Source organism: Stenella coeruleoalba (genome assembly GCF_951394435.1).
Source record: "Stenella coeruleoalba genome assembly, chromosome: 1".
NCBI classification, from domain to species: Eukaryota; Metazoa; Chordata; class Mammalia; order Artiodactyla; family Delphinidae; genus Stenella; species Stenella coeruleoalba.
Window position 1 is genome coordinate 13,048,423 of NC_137169.1, and position 19,802 is coordinate 13,068,224.

General features: G+C 54.9%; 1 protein-coding gene across 6 annotated transcripts in view; it reads left to right on the forward strand.

Moving 5' to 3' along the window:
- Nucleotides 1–2,096: 2,096 nt before the first annotated feature.
- ARHGEF10L (Rho guanine nucleotide exchange factor 10 like) overlaps nucleotides 2,097–19,802 on the forward strand; it is a gene marked incomplete at its 5' end in the record, with an annotated part of 143,137 nt that continues 125,431 nt past the window's right edge. For 4 of the 6 annotated variants that reach the window (XM_079946359.1, XM_079946363.1, XM_079946362.1 and 1 more), the window contains one exon: nucleotides 2,097–2,228. Of the gene's footprint in view, nucleotides 2,229–11,872; nucleotides 11,892–12,692; nucleotides 12,865–19,802 lie in introns of those variants that run through there. The other 2 variants (XM_079946361.1, XM_079946360.1) reach the window with 2 other exon arrangements.

A 19,802-nucleotide genomic window follows, 5' to 3' on the forward strand; every position in this document is an offset into this window, starting at 1 on the left:
ACTTGGTATGCCCCTAACCTGTGCTGGGCTCTGGGGGCACAATGGGGGCCTGAGGTATGGCTGCTGCCCTCAAGCGGGAGACAGTTCGAGTCATTACATGCCCAGAATCAGTTAACAGAAACAAAAGCGCTAACAGAAGCAACTAACCAAAGCATGAAGTGCTGTAGACTCAGAAGGAGAGGTGGTTGGGGAACAGAGGCCATGTGGGGCAGCTTCCTGGAGATTCTGGGCCTTCTGATCATTCTGGGAGGGAGGGTAGACCTTAGTGCAACCAAACAGGGGGCAGGCATTCCAGACTGGAGGACTCAGGAGGGCTCAGGCCCAGGAGGGAAACAACTATAGCCAGGGAGGGGGGCTGGAAGAGGTCTGAAAGGCTGCAAATGCAGGTCCAGGGACTTGTACTTTTTCTATGCCAGCAGGACCCGCATATCTAAATTCTGGTGCAAGGCTTAATACCGTGAGCCCCGAGGTTACTGGATAGACATCTGAAGATGTTCTTGCTGCTTTCCTGCCATTCCAGAAACTTTCCTCCCTGCTGTCATGGCCACTGTTTATTCTTCCCTGGAATGGACAATCCAGCAGGGCAGGGGCCTTGCCTGTTTTGTTCACTGATGTCTCTTGCGTACCTAGAATGATGTCTGGAACATAGTAAGTGCTCAGCAAATATTTACTGGCTGTACGGTGTGAGCCCAGGGTTGCCCTAGGCTCGGGGGTTAGGATGACTTTATGAACAACTCTTAGGACAAGCTCTATGGGGCTTATGTTCTTGTGTGGAGATGGACAATAAAAAAGCAAACCTATCAATGAATAAGATGATTTCAGAGAGCATGGACTGGTGTGGCTTGTCTTGCTGCACTGTAGTGGCCTGTTATCCCTGTCTCCTCCTAGCCTAGGAGAGCCGAGGGGGCAGGGCCAGGGTCTGTCTGGTTCCTTGTTTCATTCCTAGCCCCTGAGGCTGGTGCCTGCCAAACAGGGAGTAGTTAAAAGAAAAAATGTGTTTGCTGGCTGTGGGAAAGAACGAACACAGGCCAGCACAGACTCCAGGCTACATACACCTGTGCCCTTCGGCGGCTGCAGAACTCTTTATCAAGCCAGGAGTAATTGCTGATAAGCCTGAGTGTGAATTTCTTTGCATATAGGGAGGTAGCAGGGCAGTGTTTAATAACAACAGGGATCATCTTAATTAATGAGCTGATAACTGTAATTAATTGCATCATATCCGGAGGCCCTCTTTGGAATTCTGAGAGGGAGTAACTAGGGTTTGATAGCTTTGAGTACTGGAAGGGAGCGGCATGCTAGGATCTCGGTTCCACCACTTCCTTGCTGGGTGGGCTTTGGCAAGTTACAGCTCTGAGCCTCCGTTTCCTCATCAAGAAAATGGAGGTACATGGCAGGGTGGTTGCTAGTTCAAAGCCCTCAATGCCTGCAGCTGCCAGGATTATGGTTCCTGAGGTTATTATGGGAAACCAGGGTGCAGGGCTGATGTAATGCGTCAGGAGGGTTCTCTGCGGCAGGGGCTCGGTGGGGGCCCATCGCAGGTCTGGGTTTTCCTACGGGACCAACCCAGGCATCCCTCACCCTTCTGGGTAGCCCTGGGCAAGCTCCTATAAGTGAGGGAGAAGCAAGCAGCCGGCGCGGGCCGGGGACCTTTCCAAGGGAGAAGCGGGGAAGGGGGAGGGGACACGGGGGTGGGGATGAAGGAGTGGAGAGCCCTGTGAGACCTGGAGGGTCTTGCCCCAGCCCCTGCGGGCGTCGGTTTCTCCACCCGTGTGGCGAGAGGCTGGGTGGGCGGGAGGGAGGGAAGCCCTCCTCCGGCCGCGGGGTGGGGGGCGGTTGGGGGAGCTCCCGGCCTTCCGGGGGTCGCCGGGCGCGGCGGTCTGGCCAGCAGGGGTTAAGCGGTGACTTCAGCCGCGGCGAGCAGGCCGGCGGGCCGGGCTGGCAGGAGGGCGGGGGCGGCGCCGCGTTGCGTTGTGCGCCGCGGCTGGACCAGGCCGCTCGGCAGCGGCGGCGGCGGCGGCGGGCGCACCCCGGACCGGGCCGTGACCTCGCGGGCTGCGCGCGGCGCGGCCATTGGCTCGGGCGGCGGCGGGCCGGGCGGCTGGGGCGCGGGGCTGGGCCGGCCCGGCCATGGGCGCCCGCGGCCGCCGGGGCAGCTGAGGTGCGGGGCGGCCGCCGGCGCCTTTGTGAGCGGCGCGGACAACAAAGGCGCGGCCGAGCGGCCGGAGCCGGTGAGTGCGGCCCGCGGGGCGCGGGGCCGGGCGGGGGGCTCCGCGATCCCCGAGACCCCGCCAGGGTGTCCGTGTGGCTCCGGGTTTCTCCGGGGCCGTGGGCGTCCCTGTGCGAGTGTCGCCGAGTCCAGGGTCTCCGTCTCCCGCGTGGTCCTGGTCTCCGCTCGTGCGTGATCCTTGTGTCCCCGATTCTCCGGGGGAGAGTCTCTCCCGGAGCCCGGGTCTCCTCCGTGTGCCCGGTTGTGTATGCGAGTGTGTATCTCAGTGTCTCTGGGGGTGAGGTCCCAGAGCTGGGGTTTCCTCTCTGTGTGTATGTATGTCCTGTGACATTGGAGCGATTGTATTACTAGTGTGTGTGTGTGTGTGTGTGTGTGTGTGTGTGTGTGTGTGTCCCCTTCCCCCATGGGAGACTCTGTGTCCCTTGGGTGTCCCATCCCTCTGCCTGACTCCTGTCTGGCTTTTGTGCATGTGTGTGTGTGTGTGTGTGTGTGTGTGTGTGTGTGACCTCAGCAGGTCTGGCAGGGACAGTTTGGAAATCCCCCCAGCCCCACCCTGGGCTTCACTTTCCCTTTGGTTCACCCAGGCCTTCAGGTCCTGCTGTCACTGTGGTTCAGCTCCCCCCTGCACTGACCTGAGGGTCCCTGGGATTAAGTGGAGTCAGGGATGCCCTTCTCGCCTCTGCTCTGGGCCCACCTCTCCCACCCTGGACCCCTGCCCAGAGACTGGACGGGGGCGGCCTCCTGGAGGAGGGGAGTGTGGGAGGAGAGGATGCCCTGGTCAGCCGGAAGGCCAAGGCCACAGAACCCGGTCAGGCCTGGACACTCCTGGAGACAGAAAAGTGTGTCCGGGACAGGCTCTGTGAAGATGAAGACCAGTCTCCTGGGCCTCCGGGGGTGGTCTTTGAGAGGAAGGCCAGGCCTGATGTAGGGGAGTCTGGGGAGAGTTCTTTCACCCTCTTCCACGTTGGGGTCCTGGGGCAGGGGGCCAGGAAGCTTCCTTTAGCCTTGAGAGCCTGAGGACCCTGCCTCGGGCCACAGCGGGGAGGTGGTAGGGGTGGGCCGCCCTGCGCACGGACTCTGGAGCTAAGACTTTGCCTCAAAGGCCTTGGCCTTCCGGAGGGCTTCAGTCCGGGGAAGTCATGCTCCGCCTGCTGAAGCCCCATCTGTTCCTCCTCGGATGCTGGGGAGAGAGGACAGGTCGTGCAGGCTTATTAGCATGCTCAGCTCTTCTCTGCAGCATCCATCCGTCCCTCTGTCTGTCCACCCAGCACTATGCCCCACAGTGTCCAGGCCTCGGGTATATAAACTAGAAAGGAGGGCACAGTCTGGAAATCTCCGAGCTCCCTGTGGCTGGGTTAAAACTTCTCGGGATGGAGCTCTTCTTCTGGCTTGTGAGGCCTCGGGTTGTGCCTGCGTCTTTCTTACTTTGCTGCATCACACTTGCCTTTCCGAGTTCCCCTGCTCCTTCCTCTTCCACCAGAGAGCCGTTGCCTTAGCTGGTCCCATCCTTCCCCTCTTCGCTTCTCACTCAGGGATCTCCTCCTCTCTGGGCAGCCAGGCTGGCTCCAGGATTCCTGTTCGTGATGCTCTTGGAGCCCTCACTGCGGTCGGGGTGGGTTTTGACCCCTCCCAGCGGACTATAAGCCTTCGAGAGCAGGGACCGTGTCTGTCGTGATCACCAGCGCCTGACACACAGTAGGTGCTCAGTAAATGGTTGCTGGTTATGTGGATGCCCTGGAACTAATGGATCCTAAATTGTCCTGTTTCACAGGTTAGCTTTGAAGGAGTCTGGGGAGGGGGAAACTTGGTGGACTTCTTGGGACCCAGGTACCAGGTTCGTTTAAGAGGAAGACCTACTGTTATTTAAATAAATAGTAAATTAACAGATAAATCAACAGTAAATTAAAAGCTCTTTATGGAACCCGGTATGTGCCAGGTGCTGGGCTAGCTGGTGCATATATGTCATCTGCATATGTATGTATGATAATAGTAGCTTAGATTTATGTTGCTCTTTCATGTCTGCTGTCTTTTTGTTTCTACAACCACCCTGATAATTAGGCAGTGAAGATGGGCTCATACCCGTTTTACAGATGAGGAAGATGAAGCACAGCATTTAAGTGAATGCCGAAGGTCACAGTCAGTGAAAGACTCAAGCTTGGGTTTCCCTGACCGACCAGTCCTTGCTTTCTTCTGCGAGCTTGTCTTTAGTATCTTCGGCTTCTCATCTGCTGTGCTTGCCCTCAAGTCCAGGAAAGACAGTCAAACTCATAAACAGCGGAGTAGGCCAAAGTTCTCTTTCCTCCCCCACTGTGCCGCCTGGGCCTCAGCTCAGCTCCTTTCTTGCCATGTGTCCCTGAAGAGTTCCTTGGTCTCTCTTTGCCTCAATGGAGGGCATTTGAGTCGCCTTCCTTTGGGGTCCTAGTCTAATGAGCTCCCAGGAGTGACCCGTCCTCGCATAGCCTGTGCCCGGCCCCAGGCAGTGGTGTGCTGGAGTCTGTACTGAAGAATGATATCTGGTTGATGAATTTTAGGCGTTTTGCGAGTTGGCTGTTAACCTGCAAGTTTATAGTATGTAAGCTGGCTGTAGTATATACCTTTACAATTAAATAACCAAAAACAAGGGTAATAAGTACTCAGAATACAGTACTTCCTGATTATTTCACTGTTTTTCACAGTTACCTATGTATTTGTGATTATTTATATCTTTTGTGTGTGTGTGTGTGTATATAGATAGATCCTTTTATGTGTGTGTGTGTGTGTGTGTGTGTGTGTGTATACATATGTATACACACATACAGATCTTGCTCAACTTCTGATGGGTCCTGATAAACCCATTGTTAGTTGAAAATATTGTAAGTTGAAAATACCATAAGTCGAGGGCCTTCCCTGGCGGTCCAGTAGTTAGGACCCGGCGCTTTCACTGCCAGGGCCCGGGTTCAGTCCCTGGTTGGGGAACTAGGATCCGGCAAGCCGTGAGGTGCGGCCAATAAATAAATAGATAATAAATAAAATGTTAGAAAAAGAAAATCTTATAAGTGGAAACTGCGTTTAATACACCTAAGCTACTGAACATCATAGCTTGGCCTCGCCTGCATTGAACGTGCTCAGAACACTCCCATTAGCCTACAGTTGGGCAAAATCACCTAACACAAAGCCTATTTTATAATAAAGTATTGAAGATCTCACGCAGTTTATTGAACACTGTACTGAAAGTGAGAAACAGAATGGCTGTCTGGGTGCACAATGGTTGTAAGCGTATCGGCTGTTTCCCCTGGTGACTGCGTGGCTGGCTGGGAGCTGCAGCTCGCTGCCCTGCCCTGCATCACGAGAGTGTTGTACTGCATGTCACCAGCCCGGGAAAAGATCCAAATTCAAAATTCCAAGTACACTTTCCACTGAGTGCGTATCGCTTTCGCACCATCATAAAGTTGAAAAATTGTTAAGTCGAACCTTTGTAAGTCAGGGATGTAATGTACATAGGGGTGCGCTCCTGCCCGTCTCTTCCCAGCTCCGTTCAGCGGGCTCACCTTGTAGCTCAAAGTGGCCACAGTGAGAGCATTTATACCACAGAAATTGGAAAACGATGCAGGTGTCCCAGTTCTCCCCCCTGTGGAGAACCAGCTGTTAAACATTTTACCAGCACAGCGTGGGGCTCTAGCAGTGAGCTCCCTGAGCACAGCCCCTCTCTGGAGCTTGCATTCTCATGTGACAAAACTCCAGGGCTGGTTCAGGGTCATCCCAGTGAGAGTGGCAGCTGCTGGGCTGGGTCTGCTATGACGGTAGGGTTATAAGTGGCCCTCAAATGAGCTCTCCACTCCAGAAACTGAGTTATCTTCCCATTCACCAAGAAAAGGGGACGTGGGATGAGGATAAGTTTCAGTTAATTGTGAACCTGCTTTGCCATTGACTGAAAAACCACACTCAAGATGACTCAGGTATCTGGGAGGCAAAGTGGTTGGGGTGCCTGAGGAGAGACTGTGGACGACTCAAATAGCTTGGGGCTGGTGAAGGTGTGATGGCCGGGACTCGGGTGGCTAGAGCTGTCTGGGGGTGGCTTAGGCAACAGTGGACAGGACCATATGGATTCAGGGGCAGAGTAGAGTCAGACTGTTGATGGGCAGGCTGTAGCTCTTGTACAGTCTGAGAGCCCTGGTTGGGAGAGGGGCATGAGCACAGTTACATACAGCGGGAGTGTGTGCAGAGTGTAGCAGAAGAATGGATGGGGAGAGGGCAAGGGTCTGGGTGGAAGGAACAGCATGTGCAAAGGCTTGGAGGCATGAGCTGTTGGAAGTTCAGTCTGGCTCAGGTGTCAGGTGAACCAGGAGTCTGCAGAGCTGGTGACAGAGCAGGGGAAGTCCTGAACCTTTCTCAAGTCAGAGCACACAGCATCATCTGGGTACCAGCAAAGGAACGCTGCCAGACCTCTTCTGCCAGGGGCATCGTGCTCTGCGGATCACCCCCTCCCCTGAAAATCTTTAAGTTTTCCGGGTAGTTTCTTGTTATCCTCAAGCTTGCTGCTGCTCCAGCCCTAGCATCTGTGGCTGGTGGATTCATAAAAAAATTTCCATTTTAATATCAGGCCAAAAAAATACAGAATTGGGAAGGTGGGTGTGCTGCCCTCCCTCCACCCCAAAGATAAAAGTAACGGTTATTTAGGTTATCCAGTATTTTGATCACCTCTGCTACTTCTGCCTTTCATTTAGGCAGATAATTGGGAGCTTGTTTGTTTAAAGACAACTCATGTTACTTTAATGCCTCTATGTGGCAGACATTTTTCATGCATCAATTCATTTAATTCCCACACTGATCCTGCAGGTGGGTACTATTATCCCATCTTATAGATAAAGAAACTGAGTCTTAAAGAGGTTGAGTGACTTCCCCAAGGCCACAGTATAAGTGGCAGGATTCGAACCAGGTGGGCCCTGAGCTCTTTCTACAGTCCCCCTTTGTTCTATTTTCCCCTTTGCCCTTTGAGGAGGGGAGGAAGAGAAGATTCGACACACGTCTGGAATCTCAAAACACTCAGCCCTTCTTCGTTGGAAGTGAATGCGTGTTTTCTCTCGCATATAGCTGGGTTCCTCACCCTGTGGTTGAGGGTCAAGGCCTAGAATAGAACTCGGTGCCCAGGTGGACCGCTAGTCCTGGTGTCTGGCAAGTGCTCGTGTAACGGCTTGTGTTTATGGAGAGCGCTAACTGACAGAGTGGCAGGCGCATTGGTGGGGGCGGCGGCGGGGCTCGCAGGAGTTTGGTCCTCGGCAGTCCTGACGAGTGGGCTGTGTCATCAGCTCCGTTCTACAGCTCAGGTACGTTATCTTGCCTGTCCAGAGACACGTAGCGCGGAGGGGCGAAAGCAGCACTGCTCGACCTTGTTCTGTTTGCCCAGAGCCCCGGCTCTCAACCCTGTGTCCTGGAGCCGTGCCACCCCTTCCAGGGCCTGGCCTCCCTGTGCCTCTGACAGCCCCTGGCAGCGGGTTCCACATGCCGTGGGAACTCGGGGCGGGCAATCCATCGCTTGGCCAGCAGTGCAGGTTGTGCCCATCCCTTCGTCAGAGGCTGGCGCTGAGCCGAGAGCTTTACCTTTTCCTGACCTGTGCCAAGCGGCTCATCTTCCCACTGACCTGTTGGGAGGGTGGCCTTGGCCCCGGCCTCACCACCACCTCGTTGCAGGGACATCGCCAGTCCAGGGCAGTGCAGGTGGCTTGGGGTGACCCCTGTCCATGACTGCACATCGGGCCTGAGGTGAGGTGGCATTTCTGGGTCTGGAGCCCCTCCTACTTGAGAGCCTGGCCTCTGCAGGACCCCCCTCCCAGCGGCTGCCTGATTAGTATGCATCCCTGAATTCCAGCCCTGAGCACGCGAGGCGGGAACCAGCTCCCATCACTGTCCTCTTCATTGTTTGAAGTGGGCAGACTTGGAGCGAGCTTTAAAAATACGGGCTTTTTATTCAATTGCCCTAGAAAAACTGTGGTTTAAATGAAGTAGCGGAATAACCGTCTCTGGAAATCGAAGAAAAATATTCTGGAACCCTGACATTACCCAGAACCTTTGAATTTCTTTTAAAATAAGCGTTTATTTTACTTTAAATTATGCGTGTATTATGTGACTATTGAAGAAAACTTGGAGTATACAGGGATAAGAAAATTAAAATCCCCCTTGTTGGGCTTCCCTGGTGGCGCAGTGGTTGAGAGTCCACCTGCCGATGCAGGGGACACGGGTTCGTGCCCCGGTCCGGGAAGATCCCACATGCCACGGAGCGGCTGGGCCCGTGAGCCGTGGCCGCTGAGCCCGCGCATCTGGAGCCTGTGCTCCGCAACGGGAGAGGCCACAACAGTGAGAGGCCTGTGTACCGCAAAAAAAAAAAAAGAATCCCCCTTGTCGCGCCACCTGAAGACAACCTGTCTCAGTCTTGCAGTGTGTAACATTTATTCAGCGATTCATCTAATCATTCGGCAAGTACCAATTTAGGGCCCACAAAGGGCTGGGTCTGTGCTGGGCGTGAGGTGGGCACAGGTAAATGGTACCCTGCTTCCTGCTGGACCTCTTTCTTTTTCTTTTTTTTTTTTTGGCCGCACCACGTGGCAGGTGGGATCTTAGTTCCCTGACCAGGGATTGAACCTGTGCCCCCTGCAGTGGAAGTGCAGAGTCTTAACCACAACGGCCAAGGAAGTCCCTGCTGGGCCTCTTTCTATGCTGGACTTTGGGTAACTCACTTGGCCCCTCTGTATCTCAGTTTTCTCATCTGTAAAAAAGGCATAATACAAGTACACTGCTCAGGACAGTGCCTGGCCCACTGTCCTGGCAGAATTGGTGGTTCTTACCACAGTGACCAGGCCAATTGTAAGTAGCCTTGCCCTTGTGGATCTCATGTGATGGTGGAGGAGACAAAAGCCAGACAAACGAGTTAAAGTAACCACATGTCATGGAATTAGTCCTGCCACGGAGACAACCTAATGTGATAGGATGGGAATAGCAGGGGCTGGGGGGAGGCTGTTGGGAGAGGAGGGGGTGTATGTGGGGGTTAGTGGTGCAGAATTTGTCAGCTGGAGGTGGTGAGGAGGGCCCCTCTGAGGAGAGGCATTTAAGCTGAGTCCCAAATGACGAGGGAGGACCCCCCTCCCCCTCCCCATGCAAAGAGCAGACGGAAACGTGTTCCAGGCAGGCGCACAGCACATGCAAAGGCCCTGAGGTCAGAATGATCTTGGCTGGTTTGAACAGGAGAAAGCCCAGGGCTTGCAGCAGCCGAGGCGGGGAGGGCAGTATAAGGAGGTGCTGTGGAGGGCCGTGTGGATCCAGGCAAGCAGTTAGGATGGCTAATCCAGGCGCAGCAGGAAGACAGCCGCAGTTTCTTTTTAGTTTCCTGTAAATACCTTTATTCATGAAATACAATCCCAAGATTCCAGCTATAAATAGCTCTGGAAAGAAATTTATGTTCTTTGCAGATAATTCATTCAGAAATAACTGAGTGCCTATGACGGGGAAGCACTGGAGTGGACACTGGAGGGTGAGGGATGGACTCATAGATGAGAAAGGCGAGGCCGCGCCAGCAGGTGACCAGTGACTGCGTGCCTGCATGCCGTCCCGCTGACCCCTCCCGCAGCCTGCTGGAGCCTGTGGGCCCCGACTCAGGAAGGGACCCTCTGGCTGCAGGAGGAGAACCGGCTGTGGGCACCCGGGTGGACTTGGGCCCGGAGGAAAGGCTCGGGTGGCTCGGGGATGAGAGGTGGCCATGGAGCTGGAGAGAAGACTTAGAGAAAGAATTGGCTGGAATTGCTGGTGGATTGGTCACAGGGGCTGAGGGAAAGAGAGGAATGAAGAGGAGCCAAGACTTCTAGAATCTTCTTTTGAGTGTCTGGGTGGGTGGTGGTGTCATTACAAACAGGTGGTTCAGAGGGGGTTGAGAGCATGTTTTTGGAGAATCCAGGGCTCCAGTTGGGGACAGGTTCACGTTGAGAGGCTGGCTTAGAAGTCCACGGGAGAGGTGGGGGCCCTTGGCTGGGTGTCATTAGCATATAGATGGCGCAGGTGGGACCACCCAGAGGCCAGGTGGAGGAGGAGGATCCAGGAGAGGAGGCCGAGGAGGGGCAGCCAGGGTGCTAGGAGGAGAAGGGAGGGAGAGTGGGGTCTCTGGGAAGCCGCCATGCCACGCCACGCCACGCCACAATGCACCCCACCCCACCATGCCACGCCACGCCACACTGCGCCACGCTGTGCCATGCCACGCCGTGCCACATCCCACCCCACCATGCCACACCACGCCATGCCACGCCATGCCCCACCATGCCATGCCACGCCATGCCCCACCATGCTACACCATGCCACGCCACACCATGCCACGCCGCGCCACGCCACACCATGCCCCACCATGCCATGCCATGCCACGCCAAGCCATGCTACACCATGCCACGCCACGCCACGCCACACCTCCGCCATGCCACGCCACACCCCCACCATGCCATGCCACACCACGCTATGCCACACCCCACCCCACCACGCCACACCACACCATGCCACGTCACGCCACACCCCACCATGCCATGCCACACCACTCTATGCCACGCCATGCCACACCACACCCCCACCATGCCACGCCACACCACGCCACACCATGCCACACCCACCCACCATGCCACACCACGCCATGCCACATGCCCCACCATGCCATGCCACGCCACACCACGGGGCCTGTTGCAGAAGAGAACTGGTGGGCCACAGGGCTGCAGGCCGTTGAGAGTGGAAGTAAGACCAGACAGAAACACAGAGGCAGTTTGGGCCTTTATAAGGGCACTTTTGGAGGAGGGATGGGGCTGGAATCTGCAGTGGGAGTGGCTGGGATGGGAGGGGAGCAAGGAGAGACAGCGTGTGCGGACAGCGCTGAGATGTTGGCCAGGCAAAGGGGGGTTGGATAAAGATGTCTCGGGTGGAGGGGAAGTGGGGAGACCCAGGAGAGTGGTTTGTGCTGGTGGCCGGGACTGCTCCGAGAGGGGACAAGACACAGGGGGCAGCTACGGGAGCTGGATCTTTAGGCAAATGAGAGAGGGTGGTACCCGGTGTGATGATGTGGGAGTTGCGGTGGGGGGAAGGCATTGGCCCTTGATGGAGCCAGGATGCTCTTAGGAAATGGGAGAAGATGGGATAGATTTGGATTATACATGAGGAAAAGTTGGGGACAGTCCCATCTGATGGCCTCATGTTTCTCAATGAAACCTGGACCAGAGGACGGTGAGGTAAGGGCCCCCCAAGACTGCTCCCCCCAGGAGAGGTCATTCTGCCGCCACTAAAGGAACAGGCAGAGATGGCTGGGTCCCTTCAATGACGGAAGCAGCCTCAGCCCGCCTTTGTATAGACAGAAAGGATCAGAGAGGTCAGTGGTTGGTCTGAGATGGCACAGAGGGGCTGAGCCCTCATTCCCGACTCAGTGGGGCTCACGTTCTCTGGGGCACTGGGCTGCTGGGGTGTGGGTCCCATGCCAGCAGACGGGGGCAGCCTCCAAGCCAGTTGGGAGGGTGGTGTCAAGGCCACTCGGACCCTGCAGCAGGAGCTCAGCGCCCCGTGTCACGCCCGTCTCCCACTTTTCTTCCCCAGAGGTCAAGTGCAAGGAACTCACCTCTTCATGCCAGGCACTGAGCTGAGCACTCTGGGAGGATTAGCCCACTGAGTCCTCACGGTAAGTGAGGTGCGGGTGCTGTTATTGTCCTCCCTCTACAGCGGGGAGAAGGGTCCCGAGAGGTGAAATACCACCCAGCAAGCCTGTGCCAGCCACAAAAGGGGGGTGAGGGTCCGCAGCCAGCGAGTCCGGCTGCTTCTCCCACGCATGCCCATTTTGCAGAGGAGGACGCCACAGCTCGTGGGTTCGTTAATTTGTTCTCAGTTGCTCGTCCTCGCGTTCCTCTCCTCCCAGCATATATTTACTGGACACCCCCTGGGAGCTGGGTACTGGGCTAGGAGCTAAGGATGAGTGAAGTATGGTGACCACCTATCTGGGGTTGGGGGAGCAGGCAGGTAACCGATGGAGGGAGGGGAGAGTGCCTGACCCAGGCATAGGGGCTCACCGGAGCTTCCCAGGGAGTGCTGGACGAAGCAGCTTAGAGGCAGAGTTGGTTCTGGGAGAGGGAAGCGTCCCAGGTGTGTACAGAGGCTGGAGGTGAGTGCAGAGTAGGACCCTGCAAGGTCAGGAGGGGTGCGGTCAGGAACGCCGCTTGAGAACTCTGTCCATCTCGCTAGGAGCTTGCACTTTATCTTGACCATGGGAGCCGTTCAGTTGTTTCTAGCTGGGGGCGGGGGGGGCATGATCAGCCTGGTCAGAACTTTTTGTCCTGGTGGGGGCTGAGTTGGAAGGGACAGGAGACATCAGGGAGACATTTAGAGGCTGTTACAGGCCCTCTGATTCCTAGGTTGTTCTGTGAACTCTTGCTGCTTTCTTCGTGCTTCCCAAACTCTGCTCACTTCTCTTGTCTAAAAAGGTTCCCGAGACTCAGAGAGGTTAAGCAACTTGCCTGAGGTCACGCAGCATAACACAGCATCCAGGCTTCTGCTGGTTTCTTGAGTGAAACAACCAGGGTCTCAAAGGTGGAAGCAGGTGGCAAGTAACCTCTGCGAGGGGCTCACAGGAGGCTCCAGTGGACCGTCACCACCTGCAGGTCCTCCTGTGCCTTTAAATGTCCTTTTGCCGGTCTCAGAGGCTGGGTGGGACTTCTGGGAGGGAGGAGCTGGGCTGCTACTGGGAACCGCCTTCCCAGGAGCTGGGGCCCCATGTTTAAGCAGTTTCCTGGGGAACTGGCTTCCTCCCCAGTGAGTGATGAGAAAACTCTCTGGGGCTGGGCCAGGTCATGGGAGGCCAGCAAGGGCGGTGGTCTCCTCTGGGGAGGATGGCTGTATTTTACCGATGCCAGGCAGAGACCTCCTTCTTGGGGGGAGGGGGCTGGAAGAGATGGGGAGCGGTTCCCAGAGCCCTGTTCCTGTGAGTCCCGTCACTTTGGGCAGGTGTCTTGCCCCTCTGGAGTCTTGGTTACCTCATCTGTGAGGGAGGGATAATATTAAACGTGCTCCTGAGGGATTGAAAAAATAACCGGTGTTGTTCACTGAGGGCCTCGAGTGTGCCAGGCAGCATACATTATCTTCTTCCGGTTCATGTGGCAACCTTTGAGGTATGTCGGGTTATCTTCATTTTACAGATGGGGCAGCCGAGGAACAGAGAGGGTAATTCGCCTGAAGTCACACAACTTGTAAGTGGCAGAACTTGAACACTGATCCAGCTGACTCTGGAGCCCTCCCTTGACACCCCTTTGGTCCCTGTCAAACTTCCTTGGCAAATCACCTGATAGAATCTTCTGGGGCTCCAGCTTTCTGACCACCCCACTTTGGGGCACCCCCATCTAGACCAACCCCATAAGTTTTATCACGAGGCCTTGGAGCCCCAGTGGGCCTAAGCCCCTTGCTCATCATCTCACAGCCACTTGGAGCAGACTTGGGACAAGAATCCCAGCGTCCCAGGGATACCGGCCTTCTGCTCTTTCGCTGCCCCAGGGCCCCAGAAAGACCACCGGACTGGGAGCCTGGCACCTGGGTTCTAATCCCACCTCTTCCTCAAACCAGCCAGGAAGGCTTGGGCAACATTTCATCCTGCCTCTAACCTCACCCTAAGCCTCAGTTTCCTCTTCTGCAAAATGAGCAGGTGGAGAATCTAGGGTCTCTACCAATTCTAATAACCCACGAGTATAGGATTTCAGATTTCTGGGAGTCTGCAAGAGTCAAACATCAGCCACTTTTTTCTACTTCCTGTCCTCTGTTGCCTGGGGAGCAGGGGGAGATTGAATTGAGAAAACAGCTCAGAGAGCCCTCTAGTTACATAGCAGCTTATGATCTAAGCATCGATGGAGCGCCCTGTGTGCTAGGCACTGAGCTGGCCGCTTTGCGTATAACTGAATGGTGTGCTCACCAGGGAGGTGGGTATTATTAGCTACGTTGCAGGTGTGGAAACTGAGGCATAAAGAGGTTAGCTAACTCTGCCGAGGGCCAGGCTATACAGTTACCTTTATATAGGAACTGGACTTAAAAGCCCAGAGGCGGTGCTAAGGGTCTGTGCGGGCTCCGTCCTGCCTCGTGGCCCATTGTATGGAGCTCTTGGTAAAACCGGCTCTCTGGGACCCCAGATGGAAAAATTCACCCTATCCATCCACCCTTGAGCAATGGTGATTGGGGTCCAACCTGGAAGCACTCAACGGATGAGTCACAGGGAGGATGATGAAGGGATGATGGCAGGGAGAGCCAAACAGTGCTTAGTCCGCCGTTGGCCAGAGCTCAGCCTAGCCTGGCAGCCCGGACACAGAACGCAGGCCACGGCTGTTTACGGAGTCGAGGATTTGGGACAGGGAGAGGCTGTGGCTGATGGGGAGGGAGATGGGAGCTGAGGGTAGGACAGTGGGGTCGGACTCTTGTCTAGAGCTGGAAGGGCCTTCTGGGATTATCTACTCCAAGCTCCTAGTTTTATGTATGGGACATCTTAGTCTGGAGAAGGGTCATAACTTGCCCCAGGTCACACAGCCAGTGACAGCATACCCGAGAACAGAAGAGGATTTGGGAAGCTGAATCCTCAGCTTCCTTCTGGCCACAGTCATGGGGATGACTTCCTGCCAGGCCCTGCTGCTGCCCGCCCTCGCTCCCTTCCATCAGAAGACCAAGAGTAAGAACAGTGATAGTAAACAGAGGAATCATCTCGCCGAGTATAAGCACGGTGGTCGCCAGTGTGGACTCTGGAGGCAGGCTGTCTTGCTCGAGCCTTACCGTCCCCCCATCCTTCCTCGCCCTGTGACTCTGGGAAGGGCATGTAATTCCTCTCAGCCTCCAACTTTCTTCATCTGTATCAAGATTCAAGCAGATGCTGAAATTGCAGGACTTTTCCATGCCTTTAACATCTAGAAGGGCAACTTCTACCCTGGTTCTTCCATGGTCTTTGACCACTGAACACCTTTTTTTGCACTGAGTATCTATTAGCGTATTTCAGGACACAGGTATTTCCCCAAATGTGCAGACTGAGGAACACTGATGTCGGTGGTTCCTCAGGACTATTTAAACATTTGAACTCAGGCACTGTGGACTGATCTTAGAGTTTTGGGGAGACATCCCTGCTGAGCTGTGACATTCAGCACCCTCACCAGTCTCCTTGGGATGTATAACCAACCAGACTGTTTCTGCTCATTCCATTCTCTGATGCCTCCTCCTTCCTGGAGCACGAGTTGCTTTATCACCATACGTGGTGGAAACAGAAGGAGCCTTCCCTGATTGGAGCCACCCTGTCTTCCTGGGACAGCAAGCCTGGCTGAGATGTCCAGGGCCAGCAGCTGCTGCCCTGCTGCCAGGCTCACCTGGGAGCAGGCTTGGAGGATGCGAGGCAGGGCGGCCTGGGACCGTGGGGTGAGTCTGGGGCATGGCCACCTGGCTTCTAGGTTGGCTCTGCCACTCACTCTTTTATAACCTTGGGCAAGACACAGCCCTCTCTGGGCCTCAGTTTCCACATCTGTAAGATAAGCGGCTAGGTGTAGTGATTTGTTGGTTCCCTTTGGGGCTGATGTTCTGAGGAATGGGCACATTTGTTACCTTTTGGCCTCATACCCTCATTCGTTTGCTGGGTTCTTGGAGTCATCCAAGATATCCCCCTATTTTTTTTTTTTTTTTTGGCTACACCGCACAGCTTGCGGGATCTCAGTTCCCCATTCCCCGATCAGGGATTGAGCCTGGGCCACGGCAGTGAAAGCCCCGAATCGTAACCATTAGGCCACCAGGGAACTCCCAAGATGTCCTGACAGGAGCTTTTCTTTCTCAGGAGGTTAGGTGTGCATGAAGGTGCCAGATACAAGCAGGTGCTCTGAGCACCCTTGGGAACTGGGAGCCAGTAATTCTTTTAAGTTAGTGTGTGCCAGCATTGCCCTGACAGCCTGCAAAGAATGCAGACTCCCGGGCCTCACCCCTAGAGATTCTAAGTTTGTAGGTTGGGGTTGGACCTTAGAGTCTACATTTTTAAAAAGCCTCCCCTTCATTCAGGTTGTTGTGAAGTCAGTAGTTCAAGGGCCACACTTTGAAAAAGGCCCTTAGACTCTCTTTGAGCCAAAAAAGGCTTAGGAGAGTGACAACCTGCCAGGTTTGGTGATGACTCTGTGTGACCCTGTTCCGAGCTGCCCTCATCTGTGGTCACAGCCTTCAGTAGCTGGTTACTCTTCTTGCCAACAAACTAGTGTTTCCCAAACCTGACTGATTATCAGAATCTCCAGGAGGCTTTTGAACGAAATACGAATTCTTGAGTCTCACCCTTAGTGATTCTAAGCCAGGAGATGTTGGCTGCGACAGGTAATCTCCATGTTTAAAAAGCTCCCTAGGTCTTTGGTTCATTTGTTTGTCGTTCACTCATGCAGTGGTCTAGGCCCAGGGGAAGGCGTTGAGGACTTAATTGTTAGACCAGATGCAGTCTCGGACATTATGTCACCTATGCTACAACCTGGTGAAGGAGGCAGACAGTGATCACATAGGGATGCCCAGCCAGTTTGGGGAAATATGTCTAGAAAATGGTTGGGTCAGATTAAATACCTGGGCAAAGCTGGGCTTCCTGGTAAATTCCAGATTGAGGTAGAGCCCTGAGCCCAGTGGCCTTTGGTCACTGCTTATGGACACCTGTCATTTTTTCATTCACTTATTCTTTTATTCATCCATCCATCCATCCATCTATTCATTCATCCACCCATCTATCCATCTATCCGTTCATCCATCAATCGATCCACCCATCCATCTATCCACACATCCACCCATCTCTCCATCCATCCATATATCCACACATCCACCCACTTACCTAACCATCCATCCACCCATCCACCCATCCACACATCACTCTTGAATCTCTACCGTGTGTTGAAGGCTGCACTAGGTACTGGAGAGACAGAAATGAAAAGCCTTGTCCCTACCCTCAAGGAGCTCACAGTCTAGTGGGTGGAGGGGTCAGAAAGCAAAGCAAATGATTCCAGTCCAGAGTGTTAGTTGCTCAGAGGGGCGAGTGGCTGGTTCTCCCAGTGGGCCTCATGGAAGATTTCCCTGAAGCTGGCTTGTGTTAAGGCTCAAAATGTAGGTGGGAGGGTCCCAGGCAGATAACGTAGGGCATGGCTTCCAGGCCAAGGAAGGGTCCTGCCCTGGGGAGGGCAGGTCATTGTGGCTGGGCAGGTGGGAGCACCTCTTCTGCTCCTGGAGCTCAGGCTCTGTCTTTTGTTTTCCATGTTTGTTTCTCCATGAGGCCTGGTCCACAGTAGGTGCTCAGCAAACATTCATCGTTGGTGAGTGGGGAGGTGTGGGGTGACTGGAAGAAGGGATGGCCTTGTGGGCCACACTGAGGAGCCTGTGGCTCTGTGGGCCCTGGGCAGGGTGCAGGTGGGGAATGACACCATCGCCTGGGCTCGCTTGGCTGGGGGAAGGGGGAGAATGGAGATGACCAAGGGGGCCCCCCAGCTCTCACCTTTGTCGGCCTCCTGGGCCTTCAGTTCTCTCCTTGTGCGGATCAGAGCCATTGCCTCTGTGAAAACTCGTTCAGCCCATGGCTCTTTTCCTAGAGTGGGTCTCTCCTGCAACCCAAGGGCTCTGCCTCTGTTGGTGGATGAGGAGGGCAGGGTGCTCTGGGGAGGTGAGTAGATGCAAGGGTGGGTGGCTAAGAGCCTTGGCCTCTGGCATCAGCCTGTTTTGTTTTAAAATTAATTAATTAATTAATTATTGGCTGCATTGGGTCTTTGTTGCTGCGCGCAGGCTTTCTCTAGTTGCAGCGAGCGGGGGCTACTCTTCTTTGCAATGAGTGGGTTTCTTATGGTGGTGGCTTCTCTTCTTGCAGAACACAGGCTCTAGGCACGCGGGCTTCAGTAGTTGTGGCTCACGGGCTTAGTAGACGTGGCGCACGGGCTTAGTTGCTCCGCGGCATGTGGGATCTTCCACGGACCAGGGCTCGAACACATGTCCCCTGCATTGGCAGGTGGATTCTTAACCGCTGTGCCACCAGGGAAGCCCCATCAGCCTGGTTTTGATTCTCACTTCGGCCTTTTGTCAGCTGTGTGTCCTGAGGCAAGTGTCTCTACCTCCCTGTGTTTCAGTTCAGTTTCTCAGTTTGTTCTTGAACCGATTAAGAGAGTTGTCGTGTGCAAAGTACTCAGAGCAGTGCCTGGCACCCAGTAAAGCATCTGATAAATGTTAGTTGACGTGTGGAGCTTGGGAGGCAGTCGTGCTGGGGTGATTGGACCCAGAAGGCCTTGTTCGAATCCCGCCTCTACCTCTGACTAATTATAGAGACCTTGGCAAGCTGACTCAGGCTCCGAGTTCGGGTTTCTCATCTGTGATGCCCCGTGGGATCGCTGGGAGGAGCGCGGAGTCTGGTGGTTCCTTCTCTGCACTGGGCTTATTACTGAAGTCCGAAAACTTGGGTCTTAACCGGTAGAGTGAAGTCTCCACCTGGTGAGGGTGCTGTGGACGGTCACCTCCACAGCCCGCAGACTCTGGGGGTCGGTCTCATGTCTGTAGGGCCGCCTCTCTTGGTCCCAGCCCCCCCTTCACATGCCCTCACTGGTTTCTGGTGTCCTTTGGAATGGATCATCATGTGACAGGGGCACGGGGTCTTCAGAGCAGGGTGCTATGGGGGGAGGGTCGCACTAGTCTGTAGGGGCACATGGAAGGGACTCTTCTTCCCCAGCCAGCCTGGGTCTGGGTGCCCTGGAGAGACCGGGATTTCAGACACCTGTCCCAGCCTCAGCACCCCCCCTACCTCTCCCACATCATGTCCCTGCTTGGTTTGAATGCTCAGGGCTGAGTGATTTGGGCATGCCTGCTGCCCCAGAAGATTTGGGTCACAAGCAGGTAAATATTAAACCCAGAAAGCTAGCTCCGAATGGAAACCTGTTTGGGCTGGCTGGCTGCCTGGGGGACTGCCAGGTTCTGAGCCTCCCGCCCAGCTGATGGCTAGGATAGGCAAGCACCCTCCAGGGGAAGAAAGGGCACCTGCTCCATTCCACGTGACTGCATTTACTTGCCGTTACTGTCCAGTGGTCAGGGGCTGCTGTGTCTGCTTTACAGTGAGGAGGAAACCAAGGCACAGAGAGGGCAGGAGGTCTGCTTAGGTTTACATAGCGAATGGGGGGACCTGGGGTTGGACACGGGAGGGTCTCTCAGCAAAGCCCGTGCTCTTCTGGCCCTGGGCCCCCAGTGGTCTCCTTGCTGCTGCTAGGGCTGTGCCAGGATGCTGTGGGGATCACAGGTGCTGGGGTTTGCTCTCTGGCTCCTCTGAGCCTGGGCCTCAGATTCCCTTTTTTGCAAAGTGGGGACAGTCTTGTTTGGGGTCCCTGGCAGGCAGGACCGGGCCCAGGACACCTGAGTGCAGTGATGCTGGGGGCAGGATCCCAGGGAGCGCTTCCTGTTTGCAATGTACAAAGCTCTCCTGGGGCCTGGGCAGGGCTTCGGGAGTAACCACCTGGCCAGTCAAATAAGCCTTCTCTTTTTTTTTTTTTTTATGTTGGGGGTAGGAGTTTATTAATTAATTAATTTATTTTTGCTGTGTTGGGTCTTC